Raw genomic sequence first — 7550 nt, 5'->3', positions numbered from 1 at the left:
TGCCTGCTTTCTCTTCCACATTCCATTTCTGGAAGCTACCTCACTTTCCAAATGAAGCCATGGCATTGTCTTTAAGGCTTCTAGAAAGAATCAAATCAATGTGTATGTTCATAAGCAGTGGACAGAGAAGGTAGATGCTGTGCAGATACTTTCTCTTTTCTCATGTTTTTCATGAGCAACTTCTGTGTTCCAACACTAGTGTGGACACTAGCCATGGAGGAAGCAACCAGGTGTTCTCAAAGCTAGCATTCAGTGGGAGACAGAAAATAGACAAGTGAATAGTTCAACAAGATAGACCCTAATAATGGTGAGAGCCATAACGCCAGAAAAATCTATTCCACTGCAGGTGGGATATTCCTGATTTTGCAGGTGTTTGGCATCCTAGAGGGAATGGAACCAGTATCGAGGCTGAAACAAGAATTAAGGAAGTGTGTACAGGAGGATGGGGAGGAGAGCTGTGAAATGATTTCTTCGGGATGTGATAAGCTCATTGCATTCATGAACTCATAGCAGCTGGGGTTCCCTGCATACGATTGCTCTGCTTAACATTCTAGCCCAGGTATGGGAGGGACCCATGAGGCCCTAACACTTACTGAGGAGTTTATAACAATTAAAGTCATAAGGAGAGGGAGAGCCATTCTTATTTGAGGATAAGGTTGCTAAATGCCCATGTTCTAGTGGATGGGTCACACCAATGCCATATCAACAACACTAACTGGACCCCGTGGGTTATTAAAATGAAAGGAGATGGAGATGACATGAAATTGGGAGGAGGATATACTGGGTACGAAGAGCTGGAAGAGAAATAGAGTGGATATGATCATATTACAATATTGTATTGCACACACACATACACACACACACACACACACACACACACACACACACACACCAAAGATTAAACTAAAAAGCAAAATAACAGAAAAGAAAGAAAAAGAAATAGAACCTAGACTTGGTTTACCAGTGTGCACTTGAGGCCCTGATTACTAGCTAAGCTGAGGCAGGAGGAATGCTTTAGTGCAGGAGCTTGAGAACAGCTGGGGCATCCTGTAAAACTTCCTCTATTAACAGTTTAGGCATCTGGAGTTTAGCTTCATCGGTAACAGATACAACACACAAAGCATGGTGGAACCGAAAGAACCTGGCAATGTCAAAGCAGCAGAATAGAAGCCAGCTTCTAGCAGCCTCTGCTAGAGGGGTGAATGGACAATGACAAAGCTGACTTGGTACGTGATGGTCTATTGCAAACAACATCCCACTGGCAGACACGATGCACTAGATAGAGGGACATCACTCGGATGCGTTCCTCCCAAGCAGTCATCTTCCAGGACAAGCTCCTTCCTTAGCATGCCAAGGTTGACCTGGGACACCTGGAGGACATAAATAACTTTGCTGTTTACTTGATCCCAGCAGCTCTGGAAGGTGATAATTCACCTCTTCTAGCTTTCTTTGATTTCACAGTCTAGCATATTGCTTTTGAAGATATGCTCTGTACAGCGTATTAACTTATGGGCTAATAGTAACGGTAGATAAGTACACATAGCAGGCATATTGTCACAGAGAGCAATCATCCTCTGAGGACCTAGAAGACAGTCTAAGCATGAGTCTCCAGAAGGTCTTGTGTTTCTGGCCTTCAGAGGTGGACATTCTAACCTGTAATTTATTCCCATAAATTAATGATGACATTAATATTTTCAGAGTTCCCCCTTCGTCCCCCTTTTTTTAAAGTGAAGGGTTAGGGAGAAGGCTTGGAGTGCTTTTTGTGAAAGCATGAGAACCTGCAGTCTGATCCCTAGTACCCATATAATTCACAAGGTGTGGGTGTGCACATGCACCTATAACCCTGCTATTATCAGATGAAGAGGGGACAGGATCTTTCGGGCTTGCTAGCTGCCAACCTAACTGCAAGTGCAATGAGTTTTGTTGTTTGAATGAGAAATGCACCACCCCCTCCCGCCCCAGGCTCTGGTGATGGCACAGTTAGTTGGCGCCCAGTTGGGAGCAGTGTTTAGGGAGGTTTAGGAATTCCAGCCTTGTTGGAAGAAGAAAGCCACTGGTGTTGAGAACATATAACTTAGCCTCATTTCCAGTTTGTGTTCCCTGTTTTGTGCTTGCTGTTAATGGTGGGATTTCCATGTCCTGCTCCTGCCTCCATGCCTGCTCACTTTCATCATGGTGCTTTTTCATAGTAAATAGCACAATTATGAGGCTTTTATCAGGAGGAAAAGGCAGAGGAAGAGGACAGGAAACCAGTCCTCCTTGTGCCTCTGCAGAGGTGCTGAGCCCCTGCAGACACATGTGGACACACACGTGACACACATCTCTCTATGTCATCAAAGATGGCCCTAATATCATGGCTCTCCCTTCTCAGCCTGTTTTGTTACACACACACACACACACACACACACACACACACACACACACACACACATTCACTATATTTCCCCTTAGAATACTTTATGCCCTTCTTTTATTTTACTTTTTCAAGTCATCTTAAGCATCCCAGACTGGCCTTGAACTCTCGAGTCTCCTGGCATGAGCCACCATGCTGCACTAGAATTGTTTGTAAGAAATGGAGTTTCTCCATATCTATCATTACGAGTCTAGTGTAGTATAGGCTCATGCCTATAAAGCTAGAACTCAGGAAGTTGATGCAGGAACTTCACGAGCTCAAAGCTAGATCACCTGCTTAGGTCTTGCACATCATCCTTCTTCTCCAGTTCATTTGATACCAAGGGAATTAGAATCTTCCAATCTGAGTGTGTTTTAGTGATGCCCATGAGTTAGGACCTTCATTCCACTCTGGTTGGTCTCTTGTGTTCCCAGCTGGGTGTGTGTGTGGGTGTGGGGGAGGTCATGTTCTGAGAGCAAGCAGATACAGTATTTCCACAGTAATTCTTAATTCGTGTTACGTTAGAAACAGTAAAAGCTCATACACAAAATTTGGGAAATCAAGTATTAAATAACAGGATACAAATGAGCTACAACTTCAGAGCTCATTTATAATATTTCTCCATCTTCTGCTGTTTTCTTCCTAATGCTGAAGATACAGTGCTGTCCTGTAACCTTAATAATGGCAGGGGACCTAAGTGTTCTAGTCTATAAACCAAATTATACTGTTGGGGAAGCTCACTATTCAGGTAACAGTCCTCCATGATCAGATGGCCTTTTGAGCTTGGAGAAAAATGGGGGATACCCTTTCTCAGGAGAACTTCCCTGTCTGCCTGTGTTTGTCTGGTGGTGGGGACACACCATACCAATTTCACATTGATTATCAATAATTATCAATGAGTTGCTGTCATGAGAATCACTATGCATGTGAAGCTGTGACTAGATTCTGAGGACAGTTGCGGTATATCTCATAGCTGTGTGGCCTTGGTCAAGTTCTATAATGTTTCAGTGACTGACCTACCCTCAATTGTTCTTTCTTTTTCTTTCTTTCTAGAGTAGATGGGAGATTTAATGGTGAACATAGTTTCAGTATAGCAGAAGCACTAATGTGTTCAGGAACTATCACTTGTCCAAGAGACTGTGGCTTGAAATGTTTTTGACATCACTGTCACAAGGCATGAGCCACTTCTCAGCTACCATGTTGTTGAATTCATCTACATTAAACTTGGCAAGGCCCCACATCTTTGACATGTGCATCTCCTGCCATCCAGGGAACCTGAACTGGGTACTAAGTAGGACCTCAATCACTTGTTCCATTGGGTTGATGGATATGATGACCTAATCACTGGACCGTAGGACTTCTTAAAGGAACTAGAAACACCTGTCTAGAGCCAAGGCTGGTGACAGCATGAGATCACAGACAAGACCATCCACAAGAGAACCATCTCAAAGATCACTCAGACATGAATCAGCTTGCACATACTCCCAAGGAACCTTCTGTTTTCAAGCAGGCATACAATGCCTTGAAGATAATACCGTAATTGCCTCATCTGTAAATTGGGAATAATAAAGAAGAAGGTATTCTGTGAGCAAGTGAAGGGGCAAGAGAAGAGGCTAGAAGGGTGCCTGGCACACATGGGTATTTAAGAATGAGGGCTATTCCTTTAGTAATATGTGAGTTACCATGTCTGCCTGAGCAAGTCAGAGCATGTACATGAGTCTTTTCTAAAAGCAAATTCCTTTGTATCTATCCTTCATTTTTCTACATATTGCTAAGGATAAGAACTAGACAAATACTCTCAGCCAACACCCAGCACAAGTATGATGGATGAGATGCCCTTGACTGATGGTTGAAGAATAATGCAAAATGGGAAAGCCTGTCAGACACAGACTCAAAAGACTGAATTCAGTTCCCCATAGTTGCTAAATAAAAAAATCTAAGGGCAAGATCAGTCCATGAACTTTCCTGGTGTTTAAATCATGGAATGTAAATGAATCAGAGTTACCTTTAATGCTAGCATATGACCCCTGCTCTGGGTTATAAGCTGAGGGCCTGAGATCTTGGAATTTCTGAGTTGATTTCTGGTCTAAGAGGTTTTTCTATCATTCCATGACTGCCTATGTGATACCTGGCTATAACTTGACAATGATGGGCTTCTCTGGCAAGTGTGGTTTGTGTGGACCAAAGGATGTCTACGGAACACAAATAGATAGTCATGAGGAGGATCAGGGGAGAGAATGATGCAAATTCCAGTTCCATTCCGTCCTTTATCCCAATCAGCAATGCTCAGGTCTAGTAGGGTGACTAGATTATATAAGGGAGGCTAAATAATGGAGATACTCCTAGCCCTCTACCAACCTTCTGAAATTTTATCTTGCCAATCAATGAATTTAATTGCTCCCTCCTCTGAGCACTTCAGGCCATCCCTATAGCTTATTAGAGAAGAGAACAGAGAGTTGATGGGTCCTTCAAGTCTCACTTGCTGAGGAAAATGATGATAAATGTTGGATGCTTCAGGGGATGCTTGCTTTCTTTAATAGCCCTGAGGTACCAATTGCTAAGTCAGATGGAAGGAGTCTTGTATCGCAGGGAATTTCTTCTTAATAAACCAATTAATGATCTAATGATCTGGGAAGGCAAAAGAGGGAGGCAAGCTCTATCTGACTTCCTGGGGATGGCTCATTGAAAGGGTGAAGGAAGAGTGCCTCACAGGTCAGGGGGCAGCTTTAGAATCAGTCTAGAGCTTTCCTCAAAGCATTCAGATTGATTCTGTCAGGCAGGACCCGATGGCTCTAGAAATCAGACATTCTCTATTCATGCTGCTCTATCGTAAGTGGAATTTAGGTAAAGATCTTGCCTGATTCCAGAATTATCTCTTTTGTCTTGAATATTTTCTTTATCATCACCATCACCACCACCAACATCATAATTATCACTTGGAGATTGTGAATCTGAGTTAATAGGTATATGAAATCTGGTTTAGGAGACTGAGCAAGGAAGAGTAACTGACTTAAGTTTTGAGATACTTTATTTGTAGTTATGTGTCTCTGTGTGAGTATGTGCATGTGAATTCAGCACCCATCTAGTAAGAGTTACAGGTAGTTGAAAATGGCCCAATGTGGGTGATAGAAACAGAACTCAAGTCTTCTGCAAGAGTAACAAGTGTTCTAAACCACTGAGCTATCTCTACAGCTCTAGTAATTGCTTTAGGTTCACCATTCTCCCTGTCTGTCTGTCTCTCCTTCCCTCCCTCCCTCCCTCCTTCTCTCTCTCTGTCTCTCTCTGTCTCTCTCTGTTCTGTCTCTGTCTCTGTCTCTGTCTCTCTCTCTCTCTCTCTCTCTCTCTCTCTCTCTCTCTCTCTGTTACTAGGGAAATTTGCAGAGGGAATTATTCTATACTGTCTTCTATATTTTAATTGTATTTTGAGAAATTTCTTTAGAAGTTTATACAATATTATATATCAATCCTATTCATCCATACAACTCCCTCCAACTTCTTCAGGAGTCTCAGCCCTGGGACTCTCTCAACTTCATGTCTGCCTCTTTTGTTGTTATTAATAATTCCCCGAGTCCATTGAGTGTTCCCATGAGTATGGGGTTATTCAGTGTGTCATGGGCATCTTGCCCTTTGATAAGTACCCAAAGGAGAAATGGCTCTTCCTCCTTATCAGCAAATGACTGCCAATAGCTCGGGCAAAGAGAGAAAGAATACGAGGACACAAAGTGTCAGGGGGCAGGAAGAGAGGAGGGTGGGAGGAGAGGCGGGCGGAAGGGGAGGAAGAGAAGCTGTGTCGTGTTCTGACTAAGAGTCTTCAGCAATATACCCAATAATTGGATGCCTGGATCATATGGTATTTCTATGTTTAGTTTCTTCTTAATTTTTAAAATTTGGTATGTGTATGTATGGATATAATGTGTGTAGGTACATGATGTATTCATTCATGTACATGTTAATAAATGCAGGTATGAGCAAGCCATGGCACACATGTAACCTTGGAGGAAAACCCTGTACACCTTGGTTGTCAGTCTTCAATTTCCGTCTTGTTAAGACAAGGTTTCTGTATCGTTTGCCATGGTGTACACCAGGCTAGCTGGCCCTTGAACTTCCAGGGATTCTCTCATTTCTATCTTTTATCTCTTAGGTGAACTGGAATAACCGATCTGTTACACAGCCCAGGGCCACATATGTTCTGGGCATTCAAACTCCAGTCATTGTGCTTGCACAGCAAGAATTTTACTAGCCAAGCCATCTTACCAGTCCTATTTTTAAGTTTTTGAGAACCTCCCATACCAATTTCTGGAGTGGCTAACCTCATTTATGTTCCCACTTAGCATTGTACAGAGGTCCTTGCTTTCTTTCTCACATCCTTGTCTGCAATAAATCACTCATTTCAGCAGAAAGAACATTGCTCTAGTAAAACAGCAGCATTTTAAGCTAGTCTATGAATTCTATGAATTCAGATAATAGTCATCAGAGTTCTCTGTGCCCTGGAGTCCTTGTTTGACCTAAGATGGTAGGGCATGCCGATATCTTGAGACATTTTTGAAAATGTGCTCAAATTATGTCCCTAAACTTCAGCAAACAGCAATCATCATCATCGTCGTCGTCGTTGTCATCATCATCATCATCATCATCATCATCATCATCATCATCATGTGTACATCAAAGTGGGTCACTCCTAATACCACCATGGGTGAGACAGATAGCACTCTGTCTCAGGTTATTCTTCAGTCTCCAATGCCCAAAAGTGGCTGAGGGAGGTAACCTGCAGGGCAAAGTCCACTACAAACAGTCATGCCCACATTTCAGACCTGACACAAACCTTAACAGTTGTCACATTCCAGATCTTGGACCAGCATAGAGGAAGGAGTCCAGTCTCCAACTTGTAGAAGGTGCACAGGGTTGCTCTGCAGTTGGGCACATCACTGGACACCATATCATTTCTAGTGCAACTGCAAAGACTGTGGATATACTCTAAGCTTCAGGGTCTTGTGGAAAGATTTCAGTATTGAAGGTAATGGTTACCTTTGCCTCTAAGAAAAGAAGCAGCGTGTTAGACCAAATGTTCCTCACAGTGAGTACATTTCTAATTTAATAGGTACATAGCTTTGATGTGTTAATTAGAGACATGGTTTTCCTTTCCCTGGATACCCTATCA

At 42.6% G+C, this 7550-nt stretch overlaps 1 long non-coding RNA gene across 6 annotated transcripts in view; it reads right to left on the bottom strand.

The window, feature by feature from the left end:
• Positions 1-961: 961 nt before the first annotated feature.
• LOC102553022 (uncharacterized) overlaps positions 962-7550 on the bottom strand; it is a 63688-nt gene continuing 57099 nt past the window's right edge. For 2 of the 6 annotated variants that reach the window (XR_015631222.1, XR_015631226.1), the window contains 2 exons: positions 7215-7425; positions 1046-1370 (listed from right to left, as the gene is read on the bottom strand). This is a non-coding gene — a long non-coding RNA (uncharacterized LOC102553022). Of the gene's footprint in view, positions 1371-7214; positions 7426-7550 lie in introns of all 6 variants that reach the window. The other 4 variants (XR_015631221.1, XR_015631225.1, XR_015631223.1 and 1 more) reach the window with 4 other exon arrangements.

Source organism: Rattus norvegicus, chromosome 10 (genome assembly GCF_021556685.1).
Source record: "Rattus norvegicus strain SHRSP/BbbUtx chromosome 10, alternate assembly SHRSP_T2T, whole genome shotgun sequence".
Lineage (NCBI taxonomy): Eukaryota > Metazoa > Chordata > Mammalia > Rodentia > Muridae > Rattus > Rattus norvegicus.
The sequence above is the reverse complement of the archived record's forward strand: the minus strand, read 5'-3'. Positions and strand labels throughout refer to the sequence as shown.